At 39.8% G+C, this 17,722-nt stretch overlaps 3 non-coding genes across 3 annotated transcripts; 1 reads left to right on the plus strand and 2 right to left on the minus strand.

Moving 5' to 3' along the window:
• The first annotated feature begins 1,136 nt into the window (after window positions 1–1,136).
• On the plus strand, window positions 1,137–1,209 carry trnak-uuu (transfer RNA lysine (anticodon UUU)). The gene has a single exon. It is a non-coding gene; the product is annotated as a tRNA-Lys (tRNA).
• A 12,251-nt stretch (window positions 1,210–13,460) lies between these two features.
• Window positions 13,461–13,542, minus strand: trnal-aag (transfer RNA leucine (anticodon AAG)). The gene has a single exon. It is a non-coding gene; the product is annotated as a tRNA-Leu (tRNA).
• A 3,854-nt stretch (window positions 13,543–17,396) lies between these two features.
• On the minus strand, window positions 17,397–17,479 carry trnal-cag (transfer RNA leucine (anticodon CAG)). The gene has a single exon. It is a non-coding gene; the product is annotated as a tRNA-Leu (tRNA).
• Between the last annotated feature and the right edge of the window lie 243 nt (window positions 17,480–17,722).

Here is a 17,722-nt window from a genome sequence, read left to right on the forward strand (position 1 = left end):
TGCATGCGAGAGGTAGTGGGATTGATGCCCGCATTCTCCAATGCCGAACCATTATGATCATTTAAAGGCAACATGAGATTCCTTGCGTCATTGCTCACTGAAACGCTGCGTCAAAAATAATGTCAGTTTACGATTTTCATTCATCGTTTAGTCAAAAGACCTTTATTAATTTTTTTAATTGACAAACATGCAATAACTTTGAAACAATCTTGAAACAAATCTTTTCACATTATTATGTATGGTAGAGGGTTAAAGATGTAAATTTGTATAAAGCATGAGCTGTCAGAAGTGAGATTCAAACCCACGCCTCAGTGAGAGACTGTGACCTGAACGCAGCACCTTAGACCGCATCCTGACTAGCTTGGGTACCGTTGACACCACATCATATAGCAATAGAAAGGGAGCCCCATATGAGCACTCCAACTGACCAAATAATGATTTTGGGTGGACCATTCTTAGCACTGTAACGGCACTAGCATGTTAGGGTGTGTTTTCTATGAGTGTATTAGGTACAGCCTTCTTGTTGGGTTTTTAACTTACTGGATTATTTCTTAAGAACTTAAACCCTGTTTGTGCTCGTTGTAGGCTATTCAATCGACCACTACATGGAATAATATGAATACGGTTAATATTGCGTTGGAAAGTTCTAGCAAAGTTTAATCGCATGCTGACCTGTGTGGAATACAACTGATGTATGTAGCACTAAGAAGTGTTTCTTAAGGGTTCTTTTTGGTGTTATTGGTAGAACTGTTTCTACTTGAAGAACTATTTAGTATAATTCAAGGTTCTTTGCTACCTCAATTTGATTTTTATGGATTATTTTATTTTGCCACATATAAATGCACATAACATTTAAGGATTGGAAAACAATTGTGCAACTGATACAGAAAAAAAGATAAAAGGTGAAAGAAAGGAATCTGTTTGTAATCTACCTGCAAAATCTTCCTTCCGGGATGTTTTTCTTTCTGTGTGTAAGCAGCAACATACTTCACCTAAAACTTTATATAATCACCTTCAAGAGAGCCGAAACAGAAATAAAAACATTTTATATTAATTGAAGTTTTACAGAACAACTTTTTTTGTAAAAAGTTTGTAATTCATGTCACGTCCTTGTGAGGATTAAAGCTGGTTGCAGAGCCCGGATAGCTCAGTCGGTAGAACATCAGACTTTTAATCTGAGGGTCCAGGGTTCAAATCCCTGTTCGGGCGAGTTGCTTCTTACTGCATTAGGTAAGCGGTAATGTCCCGTACTACATGGTTTATTTAGAAAGTTGAAGAATTTGTACTTTGTGAGATATTTCTAAGTGAAATAGCATGTACTTGATCAGCTTGAAATAATAGCACACTGTATGTGTAACATGTTCTCCACACCGACTATTTGTACGTCCAGCTGTTTCAAACAGACTGTAGTAAATAGAGGACAGTTTAAATCTATATTTATGTGCAGCCTAATAATGCACTGAGTTTTAGATATTAATACCCACATATTTTATGTTGAATGACATGCATCATAATTTTAGTTCTTGCTTCACAGAGCCGTTTTGTTATTGCACTGCACTAAAAAGTTGGTATATCCTGCACTATTTTGGCCATTACATAATGCAGCATCAACGCTCTTTTAGTACATTACAATTTACAAAGGGTAAAGAAGGGTGCTTCATAAGGGGAATTAGCTCAAATGGTAGAGCGCTCGCTTAGCATGCGAGAGGTAGTGGGATCAATGCCTGCATTCTCCAGGTTTCAAATTTATGTAGAGAAACAGATGGACTACAGTCAGTAATTGTAGAACTACAAAGTGCTCCTATGTTGTAAGTGGAGCTGATAAAATGGACAGTGAGTCTAGAAACAAAGAGGCTTTTTTAATGTTATGTTCTGTTATGTTATGTTCAATAAATTGCATTTATCAGTGCCGGATGCCATCTGCCGGACTCATGGACTTTCTGACAAATAGGACACAGCAGGTACGGCTAGGAAAACACACTTCAGACCAGCGGAACCTAAGTACTGGTGTACCACAAGGCTGTGTGCTTTCACCCCTTCTCTTCAGTCTCTATACCAATGACTGTGTTTCTAAGGAACCAGCTGTAAAGATCCTTAAGTTTGCTGATGACACCACTGTGGTGGGCCTTATAACCGATGGTGACGAGTCTGCCTACAGAAAGGAAGTCGAGCAGTTGGTCTCCTGGTGCAGCGACAACCACCTGCTGATCAACACACAAAAGACTGTAGAGATGGTTTTGGATTTCAGGCGCAACGCACCCTCCTTACACCCCCTCACAATTAATGGCTCTATGGCCTTAGTGGTGGAGTCACTTAAGTTCCTGGGCACCACCTTATCCAGGGACCTAAAGTGGGAAAAGAACATGCTCTCCATCGCCAAGAGGGCTCAGCAGAGAATGTTCTTCCTGAGACAGCTGAAGAAATTCAACCTGCCACAGAGTCTGCTGATCCAGTTTTACACAGCCAGGGGTGGATCTAGAAAAATATTTATGGGGTGGCGAGAGGGGGGCAGGAATTTTTGAGGGGTGGCAACATATGGCAAACGTATTTATACTAAATTTAATCACAGTTTGATGAGAAATAGTATGTACACACTTCAAAAGGGTCAGAGTGGCAGCGTTGCAGCCAGCATTTGTACAAGAAGAAACTATCCAAAGAAAAACTTACCCATGAAGATCTATGGACTGAGCTGTACTAAGGTGAGCATAAATACACTGTGGAAATAAATGGGTCATGGCACTCAAACAAGGTACTGGACATTGCTTTTATTTTTTACTCGAAACACACATTCTCCCCATTTGTCCCTTAGTAGCTTGAACAGATTTATACTGTATATACAAAAGAGACATTAAAAACAACAACAATAACAACAATAACAACAACACTATAACAGCTGAATGCGGCGATTTCCATGTTGCTCAGCAAAACGCTTAACAAATTTATCTAGGTCTAATGCTTTTGTGCGTTTTGATTCAATGCTGAGTACAGCCAAACTTGATAGTCTCTTTTCTGTCATAGTAGACCGCAAATAAGTCTTTATGAGCCTGAGAGATGAAAAACTTTGTTCACAGGATGCACTGCTCACAGGTAAAACAACTGCTATTTTACACAACCTGAACAACTCATAAAAAACATCCTGGTATGGGTCCAAAAACTGAGTGAACTCCATTAAAGTGGTAGGACTCTCCTTTTCCCCCTTTTTTCTGTCTAGTACTCTTTTTGTCTGATGTAACTCGTGTTTGAGATCCTCAATATTTGAATCATAAGCTTCAGCCAATAACAGAACAGCCTCCTCCCTCAAAAAAGTTGGACTTGACGGATTTAGTGCCTGGACACCCTGCATAATTTTACAATTTGTGTTAGAAAATCTTCTTCCTATTTCTCCAATCATGTTATCCAGAACTGGATAGTACACAGAGACACAAAAGGTGTGTTTGCTATCTGGAACTACATGCTGTCCCAAGGTGGAGTGGATGACAGTATCCTGAAGCACCTTTGTTGTCTGTCTTGGCCTCTTTGGTTTTCGCTGAGTTGTATCAATGTTACTTCGCTGACATAAATCTAGTGTTTTACTCCACATTTCCTCAAAAGAGGTTTGACTACGGTACTGGACCAGTGTCTCTTTAAGTGCTTCAATAAGTTCAACAGCCTTGGCATAGTCCACTGTTTTAGACTGGAGCATGTCTGATAAAAATTTGGAGTCACTCAGGACCTTTTTGAACAGAACAAGAGATCCAGCAAAATTCAGATCAATTTGAGCCAATATCCCTCTTGCTTCAACAGCTCTTTGTGGATGGTTCTCAGATGCGATCTCTTCAAGCACCTGTACTATTGCAGGCAACCTGTCCATAACATTGCGACATGCTATGTGCCTACAGGCCCAACGTGTATCACTTAGCTGTTGGAGTTCCCTTGGTGCACCATCAAACATCTCCCGCTGCACTTCCAGCCATTTGTTATGTACATAAGACCCAGACATGAATACATACAGTCGTTCCAATAATGAGAAGAAGTTTCCTGCATCTGCCACACTTTTTACAGCGTCTACTATAACTAAGTTCAAGCAGTGTGCACTACAGTGAACATAGAAGGGATGTTTGGCTACTTCTTTTATTTTTGCTTGAACACCTGCATGTGCCCCTCGCATCACTGCCGCGCCATCATAGCCCTGGCCTACAAGGTTTTTCTTGTACTCCAGCCCATGCTTCTCAAGGAAGCATATAATCTTGTCACTTAAGCTGGCAGCATCCAGGTGTTCTGCCACTTCAAACTCCAGAAAGCTCTCATGAACCACACCGTTGTAAAAATATCTCAGAACAAATGATATTTGCTCTTTTTTCTTAACATCTTTAGTTTCATCAACAATAACTGAAAACTGCTTGCTCGTTTTAACTTCCTGGATGATTTCCTCTTTGACCATTGCAGCCAAGCACTCAAGTATTTCATTCTGTATTGTTTTACTGGTGTATTTTGCATTTTTAACTTGTTGTTCAAGTCTTTTTTTAATGATAAGGTTATGGTTACCCAGCAAGTCTAACATAGACAGAAAAACACCCTTTTTTTCTGAGTCGAGAGACTCCCTGTGACCCCGCTGTGCTATGTTTTCTATTCTGTGGCTGTTAGAACTAAAATTTCAGCTAATGTTTTAATGTAGTATTGATTTTCAGCCACCTGCTTCTTTTTTTGCTCATCCATTAGTCCAAACATTGAGGTATTTCTATCCATAATTTTCTTGTTCTCTGTCCATGCAAACATTGCATTTACATGGCCTTCAGATCTGGCATGAGAACAGAAACCACTGTCTTTCATTGTAGCCTTTTTCCAGTTACGATAACCCTCGAATGAGGTGAAAACAGTCCTTGGAGCATCGGGGAGGGAAAAATGCCTACAAGCAAAACAGTAAGCTGCATCTTTGGATTGCGAGTATTCTAACCAGGGATGAGATTTGTACCAGTCGCTGCGGAAGCTTCTCCTGGCTCCTCCCTGGAGGGTCTTAGGGAAACTCTCTCGCATTGGCTGCACTGGCACCTCACACCTGGACTTGGATACGTCTAGAAGATGGAGGGGAGGAAAGATTCAAACTGCATTACATCTGAACTAATAATACAATATAACAACTAGTAAAAACATAATCAATTTGGAACTGTCATTGATTAGTTATAACCATCAGACTGTGTTAGCACACACTAACATTTTAGCCTGGAGAGTATTTTTAGGTTTATTTGTGTAATTTTGGAATTTAACCTTAGCAATAGATCTAAAATACATTGTACACAAAATATTAAAACTCCGTCCCCATCTCATCACACTTTCACACTTACAAGTTTCCCCAATTATTCATATTTAAGCAAACATGAATATTTATATTTATTTGTCTTATAAGTCTAAGCAATGTCTCTTAAATACACCTTACAGCAAAATGTCCGTTTTTGTCATTTGTTCTTATTCATATGTAACTTAGTAAACTATGCAGCAACAATTTCCATACCATGTGGACCAGTTCGACTGGAGATCGTTGGTGATGGCTCAGGCACTCTCCTTTCCCTTTCACTGTCTGAGCCCTGTGTGTTATCTTGTCTCTCGCTTTCTCCCTCCTCCATATCTTCACCGCTATGGTGTTCTCCTACCTCCTCCTGTCCCTGGTTGCCTTGGCCTATTCTATCTCTGTCACGTTTCTGTTGCCCTCCTCTCTCTCCTTCCACCTCATCCTTCTCTTCTCTCTCTCCTTCCACCTCATCTTCACTGTTTACCTTGCTCAGTTGTTCATTTTCTATTTCTGTCGCCTCTCTCTTTGGTGAGAAAAAACTATGTATGCTACCCTTCCTCTTCATTTCTGTAAGATTCAAAGTAACTTTACAATGTTTTCCTTGACAGACGTTGAATCAATATTAGCTTTTATAGCCTACTTTACACAGAACTAACGTCAGACCTAGCTAACATTACATGTTTACAGACATCCCAAATCTCCCGAAAGTTTCGGGAGTCTCCCGCATATACATAGCGGCTCCCTGATGCCCCCAAGTCAGATAAAATCTCCCGGAATCTAGAACGAGCGGCCAAGAGCAACACACACACACACACATGCATGCAGGCGACACAGACCTTTTTTCCCATCGCGTATTAAATCTGTTATCTGATATACAATCTAGTGCACTATGTAGGGAACATAAATCAATTGTCTAATATACTGTCTAGTGCACTGTGTAGGGAACATAAATCAATTGTCTAATATACTGTCTAGTGCACTATGTAGGGAACATAAATCAATTGTCTAATATACTGTCTAGTGCACTATGTAGGGAACATAAATCAATTGTCTAATATACTGTCTAGTGCACTGTGTAGGGAACATAAATCAATTGTCTAATATACTGTCTAGTGCACTATGTAGGGAACATAAATCAATTGTCTAATATACTGTCTAGTGCACTGTGTAGGGAACATAAATCAATTGTCTAATATACTGTCTAGTGCACTATGTAGGGAACATAAATCCGTTATCTGATATACAATCTTTCACACTATCTAGTGCACTATGTAGTACACATTAATGTGTTTGTGACATGAACAGTTAACTTAGTAGCTCAGTTAGCAGCTCCTAAAAGTTCTGTTATCACCCATATCCTTTGGTGTGTGCGAAAAGTTTTTTAGCTGTTTTTGTTTTGGGCTTGGGGGGTCGTGGTCCGGGGGTACCTCCCTGAAATTAGTTTTTGCAACTTGGGATGTCTGTGTATAGTTAGCGAAATAACGTTCTTCAACCTGATTTTTAACATCTCAAAATCAGCATCGCAACTATACTAGCACTGCGCTTTCATTATAATTTAATTTCTTGATAGATAGTTACTCAGTTTTTACCTTTTTCCTCCCGTGTCTCCTTTCCTCGCGACTCCTGGCTCCCTCGCTTCGCGCCAATCTGACGTTTCTTTCGCGCCAATCTGACGTTTCGCGCCGCTTTGACGCGCTGCGCCTCTCTGACGTTATCTTGTGCTGCGTTCACTGCAGTCGGACATTGGAGATTCGCGCTCGTAAATGTCAAATTGGCCATAACTTTTCTTTTAATTCGTTGCTGCCAACTGGGGTGGCAGCAGGGGTGGCAAGGCTTTCTTTTAGGGTGGCATGTGCCACCCTATGCCACCCCGGTAGATCCGCCCATGTACACAGCAATAATAGAGTCCATCCTCACATCATCCATCACCATCTGGTTTGGTTCCTCAACATCACATGAACGAGCCAAACTCCAGCGTATAATCAGGACAGCGGAGAGGATCATTGGATGCAGTCTGCCAACGCTTCAGGACATTTACAACAGCAGAGTGCTGAAGCGTGCCGGCAAAATCACAGCAGACCCCTCTCATCCTGGACATCACCTTTTTCAAACTCTTCCATCTGGCAGAAGACTCAGGACAATAAAAACAAACACATCAAGACACGCTAACAGCTTTTTCCCCAGAGCTGTAACACTTTTCAACCAAAGTTGTTCTCTTGGGCAAATGTTGGTAAATACTGGTTAAAAGTCCGTGTGCTGTCGGGTCTGTTAAATACGTTCTATGTTACATGTCATACATGTGTAATTGTCTGTACTACTATGTGGACTGTTGTGTGTATCATTGAGTGTATCACCAAAGCAAATTCCTCGTATGTGTAACATACCTGGCGAAATAAAGTGAGTCTGATTCTCAAAATGTCCACTAGGTGGAGGCAAACCGCAAATTTACAAAAACAGTGGCCACATTTCATGTCAATCACGTTGACTTGTTAAAATGAGGGGCGATGTACCAGCATGCACTGTGAGATCGACTGGTAGATCGTGATCCATGTATTGGGCACCCCTGATGTAAAACAACTGTACTTTTGGTAACCCCTTATGGAGTCTTTCCAAGAAATTGCTCCTGATAACTTTTATTGTTTATTGAAACACAACATTTCCATCACAGATCTGCTTCAAACTTAGGGAGATCCGCTGTCAGAACTCGGACACAGTCTCTATGTTCAAGTCTAGATTGAAAACATGTTTATTTACTCAGGCTTTTGATTGGTCTTTTCAAACTAAACAAGCAAACCTAGTTATGCTGTAATAGTTAGGGGTGCTGGAGTCTAAACCTGTAAAACTCTCTGATATTTTACTCTTAACGATTTCACATTGTAACAACATCTTCTGTTGTTTCAACCCGAGGAGGCTCTGATGGAAACCTGTTCACCCTCTCGAGGTTAAAGACTGCAAGTCGAGACTGCAGTGCCAACAATGCTGCTCCTACTAGATGTGACAGTGACCTTGCGTGTTTGCACCAAAAATGTCCAGAACGTACAACAGACTTTATCACAGACTGGACTGAACAATGAAGAACTTACATTATTTTTTTGCTAGTTACAACTTTCAGTTCAATTTAAATTTGTGTTTGTATGATTTGTGTAAATCCTTTTTATTTAAAGTATCCTCCAGGCCACCCAAGAAGGATGGGTCCCTGCTGAGTCTGGTTCCTCTCAAGGTTTCTTCCCGAGTTTTTCCTTGCCACTCTCGCCCTTCGGCCTGGATTCTGTAAAGTTGCTTTGAGACAATGTTCATTGGAAAAAGCGCCATATAAATAAATCTAACTTGACATGTGTCCGAGATCTCTAACTCAAGCACCGTTTATGCAATCCATTTGAGTACTACTGTATTTTATAGAGTACATCCTGAGCTTTTTATTAATGTCACATTTGCAGCCCATGAACTTTCTTTTAAAAATGGCTGCCATGTCATATTTTACATTTCATGGAAATAAGCAAAGTAAGAGATCAGTTTCGTTCAATATGAGTTGTAACTTCAGTTTATAAAGATTACAGAAATGTACAGCAATTTTAACCCTTTCTAAACAAAACATTTATCCAATGTCCTTTGTTGTGGACAGCAGGACTTACTACACCCGGTTTTTAGCCTATTTCTATACAAGGAAGCAGAGGGCTGAGTAAGGCAGAAAATATTTTATGGAACAGATTTATGCAGGAAATTCAGGTGGTGGTGTGTTAGTGTGTGTTGTGCTGGTATGACTGGATAAGACACAGCAGCGCTGCTAGACTGAGAATAGTCCACCAACCAAAAACATCCAGCCATCAGCACCCTGTGGGAAGCGTCCTATGTCCACTGATGAAGGTCTAGTAGATGACCAACTCAAACAGCAGCAATAGATGAGCGATCGTTTCTGACTTTACATCTACAAGGTGGACCAACTAGGTAGGAGTGTCTAATAGAGTGGACAGTGAGTGGACACGGTAGTTAAAAACTCCAGCAGCGCTGCTGTGTCTGATCCACTCATACCAGCACAACACACACTAACACACCAGCACCATGTCAGTGTCAATGCAGTACTGAGAATGATCCACCATCCAAATAATACCTGCTCTGTGGTGGTCCTGTCAATAATTGTAGAACTACAAAGTGCTCCTATATGGTAAGTGGAGCTGATAAAATAGACAGTGAGTGTAGAAACAAGGAGGTGGTTTTAATGTTATGGTTGATTAGTGTAAACTTACACACTGTTGTATGTGCTTGCATGACTGCAGGACGAGTTCTCAGTGCATTACCGTAATATCCATAAAATGTGTCCTTGCGATTTCAGTGCAGCAAAGTTTGTGTAGAGACTGCAGCAGCGGATACTGTGTTTGTTTAGATTTTGAGGTCATACTTTATTAACAAGGTAAGTTTATTTTTTAAAGAAAGGTTTGTGTATATTAGCTTCTGGATATTTTCGGATGCTACGGACAAAACTGTGTTGTACTGCTATGATGATACGACTATGTTCCAAACCCTTTTAGACTCTTCCACCACCGTTAGCGCTTCTCTCGGTTAGTTCAGCTCTTTACATATATTATCTACTGTATCCCTTATCTTTACAAACCCAATTCCAAAAATGTTTAGACAGAAGAGAAAATGTCAATGTAAATAGACAGCAGTTTGTAAAAGATGTTATTTATATTCTAGCATACAAACATACATCGCTCCAAAATATGAATGAACGCTTCAGCCAGGGTTGCCAGATTGCGCATTTCAAAGTCCGCCAAAATGCATGGTAAACCGCCCAAACATACTCACGAAAAACAGCCGATAATCAGCGCTTAAACAATATTAAACCAGTTAAACATGATCTACTACTGCTGATATCTCACAAATCAGTGATTATAAATTATGAATGGCATTTGAAATAATAAAAAACTAAGACTAAGAAGTCTTAAGGGTTTTTTGTGTTTTTGCTAGAACTGTTTCTACTTGAAGAACTCTTTAGTATAATTCAAGGTTCTTTGCTAACTCAATTAGATTTTTATGGATTTTTTTCTCTTGCCACATATAAATGCACATAACATTTAAGGACTGGAAAACAATCGTGCAATTGATACAGGAAAAAAGGAAAAAGGTGAAAGAAAGGAATCTGTTTGTAATCTACCTGCAAAATTCTCCTCCTGAGATGTTTTTTTTTGTGTGTGTAAGAGGGGGTGGATAGTGGTGGCCATGGCCACCATAAATGAATCTTCGGCCACCCCTCCGGCCCCCCCATCACCGCTTTGCCGGCAACTTTTTTTGCGGAAGCATTTCTGCACGCAGGTGTTCTCACAGGGACGCAATTCAACAGCGCACCTCAAAGAAGTAGTTCTCCACCAAAACAGTGCAGTAATACACTCGACATAAATGTCAACCACCAACACAATTACAGATGTAGTACTACTTAGTACTACTAGTACTACTATTACTATTTAGTAGTATTTGTGGCGAGCTACGAGTGAAGGCGCCAGCTGGCTTTGCGCGTTCCAGTGTTGCCAGATTGGGCGGTTATCCGCCTAATTGGGCGGATTTTGTTGGAAAACAATTTAATCGCAGTTAAATAACACTTCTATTTAAAAGAATATATTCCGTTTTAAGAAGCTCCAGCATTGTAGAAGGCTATTAAAAGTAAAGTCTATTTTCAATGCTGATTTGGCTTAATAGTGTTGGTCAGTCTGTATCATATTGTTAAAAGAAAATTAAAGTTTGTTTTCCATGCATTCACACTAGCATGTTCTGGGGTTCAAATGAGTCTCATCATTACACACAAGTTGGCAGCCAAATGATAAAGTATTGCAAGGGAATATCTAGTGCTGGACAATAGTTCGATATCGATATATATCGCGATAGAAAATGTTTCAATAACGGTGATATGATTTTTAAACAAATTCGATCGATATGCATACGTAAGTGCATGATGACGTGCGCCACAGTTACCGCTCTGATTACACTATAATACCTACAACACGGTGGATATTAGTGGCTAAATGAGTTCAACAGCTGTGAGTGAACGAGCATCCACAGTCAATCTGCGACCAGCCGTTCGAGGGGAAAAAAAAGTCTCTGTGACTCTGAAAGTCTCCGGTGCACCAACAGACACACATTAGGCCCATATCTAATCATATCTATAAATCTAAACCAATCAGAGATAGTGAAGGGCGGGACCAGCGTCATCACCGGCGGGCGTTACACAGCGAAATATCATGACGGAGTGTGTAGAATATGTGTGAGCATCTGTGCTGCTGTTACAGATGTTTGTTTTAATGTAAAAACATCATTCAAATATCGGTGATAAGAAGACGTGACGTGTTTGTCTCAGTTGTTGTTTTCTTTAGTTCACTGACGTGAGAAGAGTTTTGCGCTTCGCTTTCACCGCGACTCTCGACCTAAATAACCGATTTGCTCAGCGCTCGACTCGAGAGATAAAACATCATTAAAGTTCCATGATACAAACAAACTTCTGTGTGAAATAACCATCAAACCCAGTTAAACAGCTCCACATGTATCTGTGTTTAACTGGATTTACTTCACGTGTGGTGTTTATATTTCACGTTAAACGTTGTTCGTTCTGTCCGGGTTACATCACACAGTTCATCTTTTCTTTAAGGCACTTTAAAAATATCAGCGACAAACTGACTCAAAATGTAATAATGTCATGTCATGTAGCCTATGTCAATAATATGCGTCTCGTTACTGCATTAATTATATGTAATATTCTTATCATTAAATGAGATGTTCAGTTTGAAGCCCTTAAAACACTTGCACTTTTAATTTAGATTTTCTTTTAATTTAATTTATCTTGAGTTTAAATTTCAGCTTAGTGAAGCACTTTAATTACCAACACTTTTTCAGTAAGTTACCTTTCGTGTAGAATTGTGCTTCAAATAAAGAACTTTATGTTGACCAGATTGTTAGTTAATCAATATCAATCAAAGTCAGTATTAAAAAAAGTGAACCTGTAAAACAGGTGTTAAATGCGATGCGGTTGAAAATGTGGGTGCACCTAACTTTTGTGCTGGTGCACCTAAGAAAAAAAGTTAGGCACACCAGTGCAACCAGTGCAAAAAGTTAGTCTAGAGCCCTGAGTGTTGCCAAATTGGGCGGTTTTCCTCTAAATTGGGCTTTTTTTTTTTATGCTAGGCTTGATGTAATTCTACATGACACTCACTGCCTGTATAGGTAAATGAGTGAGTGACCAAAACACTACTAGATCCACAGCAACTTGCCACATAAAAAAAAGGTTTCAGACAGTTTCTGTGCCACCCCTGTGTGAGCAATGGTCTCAGTCTGGCCACCCCTATGAAAATTGTCTGGCTCCGCCACTGGTGTAAGCAGCAACATACTTCACCTAAAACTTTATATAATCACCTTCAAGAGAGCCGAAACAGAAATAAAAACATTTGATATTAATTGAAGTTCTACAGGACAACATATGTTAAAGTTTGTAATTTAAGTCACATGCTTGTGGGGATGAAAGCAGGTTGCAGAGCCTGGATAGCTCAGTCGGTAGAGCATCAGACTTTTAATCTGAGGGTCCAGGGTTCAAGTCCCTGTTTCAGTGAGTTGGTTCCTACTGCATTAGGTAAGCGGTAATTTCCAGCATTTAACCAGCCACAGCGAAGAACTGTTGGAGTAGCGACTAATCTTAACCCATCAGATACACGACCGTTCTTTTGTTACAGTAAGCTTGCAAGCAGAGCAACAAGACGGTCAGTATTTAAGGGCTTCCTTTCTTACAACATTTCTTCTGCTAAACCATCGTGCTGTATGCTTAATTTAAGACTCTGTGGTGCATCGGTGTGTTTGAGCTTGTTTAAAAGCTCATTGGCTTTAGAACGTATGCTGTTTTCACAGTGTCTGCGTTTCATTTTAGGTATAAACACAGTTATTGGGTGAGTACAAGTTTTTTTTTTTATTATGTTTCCTATTATATCATAGTTGCATGTAGTCAGAGTGATGCTAGAGATAACAGCAACGATACAAAGGTACACTAAGTTAAGGTTTGTGTGCACAGTGCGGTCGAACTGTTTCATGTTACATAAAAAAAAAAAGTTAAGAAAGGTTGTGGGTCGAAAAGGGCCAATCGCGTGTGCCACACTTGGGACTGTGATTGAGTATACGTTGCATTGGGTGGGTAAACATGGAGCCGGCGTTGAAAAGCCTGAGTTGGCAGCGGTGGGATTTGAACCCACGCCTATGAAGAGACTGGAGCCTTAATCCAGCGCCTTAGACCGCTCGGCCACGCTACCACTGGGTAAGGTGCTGATCGAAACGAGCAACTACGTACGCAATTTCTACATGCATTTTCCAATAGAAGTCAAAGAGGTTGCAAGTGCAGTCACCACACTTGTGATAGCTCAGTCGGTAGAGCATCAGACTTTTAATCTGAGGGTCCAGGGTTCAAGTCTCTGTTCGGGCAAGTTGTTTCTTACTGCATTAGGTGAGCGGTAATGTCCCGTACTACGTGGTTTATTTAGAATGATGAAGAATTTGTACTTTGTGAGATATTTCTAAGTAAAATAGCATGTACTTGATAAGCTTGAAATAATTGCACACTGCATGTGTAACATGTTCTCCATACCAACTAGTTGTTTTAAACAGACTGTAGTAAATAGAGGACCGTTTAAATCTATATTTATGTGCAGCCTAATAATGCACTGAGTTTTAGATATTAATACCTACATATTTTATGTTGAATGTTAATTTTAGTTCTTGCTTCACAGAGCTGCTTTGTTATTGCACTGCACTAAACAGTTGGTATATCCTGCACTATTCCCTACATAATGCAGCATCAACCCTTAAGTCAGTCTGTCAGTGGTACAAAGTTACGATTTGGTTCAGTTCGTCCTAAAGGCAGCGATAAACGTGAGTACGTGAGCTTAAACACGTTGAACCCCCACTTTATAATGCAGCATCAATGATCTGTCAGTACATTACAATTTACAAAGGGTAAAGGCGAGTTCTTTATATGGGGAATTAGCTCAATTGGTAGAGTGCTTGCTTCGCGTGCGGGAGGTAGTGGGATCGATGCCTGCATTCTCCAATGCAGAAACATTATGATCGTTTAAAGGCAACACGTAATGTAAGACTCCTTTCGTCATTGCTCACTGAAACGCTGCGTCAAAAATGAGGTCAGTTTTCGCTCTATTTTCATTCATCGTTTAGTTTAAAGACCTTTATTAATTTTTTTCATTGACAAACATGCAATAACTTTGAAACAATCTTGAAACAAATCTTTTCACATTATTATGTATGGTAGAGGGTTAAAGATGTAAATTTGTATAAAGCATGAGCTGTAGCTGCACGCATTCAGTTTAAAACACTGATGCTCGCCTACAAAGCCAAAAATGGACCAGCCCCAAGCTACCATCGTGGTCTAATCAAACCCCGCTCTGTACCACGCAACCTCCGAGCCACTAGTCTCGCTCGACTTGAGCCCCCACCCAGGACTAAAGGAAGACAAGCATCAAGGCTCTTCTCTGTTCTAGCACCCAAGTGGTGGAATGAACTTCCTCTGTCTGTCCGAACATCTGAGTCTCTTGCTGTCTTTAAAAAACTATTAAAAACCCACCTTTTTACTAAGCACTTAAGCTGACTTGTACTTATTTACTAACATTTTTTTTCCATTTCCAAAAAACTAACAAAAAAAAAAACACTTTGGTTCTAACAGGTTTCAGCAGATTTGTGTTCTTTGACTGTTGTTTACTAAAACTTGAGAAATGAAATGTTTACTATGGAAGCACTTCTGTAAGTCGCTCTGGATGAGAGCGTCTGCTAAATGCAGAAAATGTAAATGTAAAACGTTAGAAGTGGAAATCGAACCCACGCCTCCAGGGGAAACTGCAAACTAAACACAGCACCTTAGACCACTCAACCATCCTGACCTGCTTGCAAAGGTCTAATACCAATCCCACAACACCCCCATGTGGACTAAGCTTTGGCTGAACTGTTGTATCTTTTCATATTATTATGTATGGTAGAGGGTTAAAGATGTAAATTTGTATAAAGCATGAGCTGTCAGAAGTGAGATTCAAACCCACGCCTCAATGAGAGACTGTGACCTGAACGCAGCACCTTAGACCGCATCCTGACTAGCTTGGGTACCGTTGACACCACATCATATATCAATAGAAAGGGAGCCCCATATGAGCACTCCAACTGACCAAATAATGTTTTTGGGTGGACCATTGTTAGCACTGTACGGCACTAGCATGTTAGGGTGTGTTTTATCTGGTATGAATGTATTAGGTACAGCCTTCTTGTTGGGTTTTTAACTGACTGGATTATGTGTTAATAACTCAAACCCTGTTTGTGCTGGTTGTAGGCTATTCAATCGACCACTAGATGTAGTGTAGTGTGTATTCGTGTTTCCTTAATTTCGTTGTGTTCTCCCTTAATGTAATTGCGTTCCACCTTAAATAATTTGTGTTGTCTCTTAATATATTCGCGTTTTTCCTTATTGTTGTTGTGTTGTCAGCTTTTGTTTGTTTTGTAAATGTTATTGTGTTTTAACTCAGCGGGCCACCGTAATATAGATGGCATAATATGAATACAGTTATAAAGTAAAACGATGTCGCATGCTGACCTGTGTGGAATACAACTAATGTATGTAGTACTAAGAAGTGTTTCTTAAGGGTTTTTTTGTGTGTTCTTGCTGGAACTGTTCTACAGGACAACATATGTTAAAGTTTGTAATTCAAGTCACATCCTTGTGAGGGTTAAAGCAAGCCTGGATAGCTCAGTCGGTAGAGCATCAGACATTTAATCTGAGGGTTCAGGGTTCAAGTCCCTCTTTGGGCGAGTTGTTTATTACTGCATTAGGTGAGCGGTAATGTCCCGTACAACATGGTTTAATTAGAAAGTTCAAGAACTTGTACTTTGTGAGATGTTATTAAGTGAAATATCATGTACTTGATAAGCTTGAAATAATAGCACTCTGTGTGTGTAACATGTTCTCCACACCAACTAGTTGTTTCAAACAGACTGTAGTAAATAGAGGACAGTTTAAATCTATATTCATATTTATATATTCATCTATATTTATATTTATCATTGGGCCAGTGATAGCTCAGTGGTTAAGGTACTGGACTAGTAAACAGAAAGTTGCCGGTTCAAGCCCCACCACCACCAAGTTGCTACTGTTGGGTCCCTGAGCAAGGCCCTTAACCCTCAATTGCTCATTGTGTAAGTTGCTTTGGATAAAAGCGTCTGCTGACAATGTAAATTTATGTGTAGCCTAATAATGCGCTGAGTTTTAGATATTAATACCCACATATTTTTTGTTGCCTTAAAGACTCACTTAAATCCTGATCTAATTTTTGAAGCTGCGATTAAGCGATGCCGCAACGAGTTTCATATTACATGATACCCTTAAATAATCATAATGTATCTGCACTGGAGAATGCGGGCATCGATCCCGCTACCTCTCACATGCTAAGCGAGCGCTCTACCGTTTGAGCTAATTCCCCTTACGATGCTCCCTTGTTCCCATTTTGAAGGTTGTGATATTACTTTAAGCTTAACTTTTCTTTTTCATGTAATTACTGATATTTTTTTGGATCTCTGCTGATATCTTGTGGGCCATATTGACTAATCAGTGAAAATTAATGTTTCCTTGTATAATAAAACTATTATGCTTATTTAGCTTTAATTAGCTTTAATTATTAAAGAGTTAATAAGATAGTGATGGTGAAACTAAAAACCTGTTATTACCATCACTAAGTGTCTTTACCATCACAACAAGATATGTGTTGGTAATGACATGTTGAGGTAATGACAGTTTTTACTTAGGAAAAAAGTAAACAGCTAGTATACAATGTACTTTACATAAATTTAAATAATGTAAACATTTCAATTGTAAAATACTGCTGTAACAATGTAAATAGACGCTGAATAAACATACTTTATGATCAGGATGAATACATGTTTAAATTTCTCACACTTATAGAGATCAAAAGCCTGGATCCTGGCATCCATGCGGATGTTACTTTGACACGTACCACCTACCTCAGCATTGTTGCAGACCATGTACACCCAGTTCATGCAAACTGTATTCCCTGATGGCTGTGTCCTCTGAAGAAGTAACTTTGTATAAAGCATGAGATGTCAGAAGTGGGATTCGAACCCACGCCTCCAGGGGAGACTGCGACCTGAACGCAGCGCCTTAGACCGCTCGGCCATCCTGACATGTTTGCGAGGTCCTAATGCCATTTACCAACAACACATACATTATTATGTATGTTAGAGGGTTAAAGACATAAATTTGTATAAAGCACTAGCAGTCAGAAGTGGGATTCAAACCCACGCCTCATGGGACACTGTGACCTGAACTTAGCGTTTTAGACCTCATCCTGACTAGCCTGGGTACCATCGACACCACCATTTGTACGAACTGCTTAATCTTTTCACATTATTATGTATGGTAAATTT

This window comes from Trichomycterus rosablanca, chromosome 10, assembly GCF_030014385.1.
Source record: "Trichomycterus rosablanca isolate fTriRos1 chromosome 10, fTriRos1.hap1, whole genome shotgun sequence".
NCBI classification, from domain to species: Eukaryota; Metazoa; Chordata; class Actinopteri; order Siluriformes; family Trichomycteridae; genus Trichomycterus; species Trichomycterus rosablanca.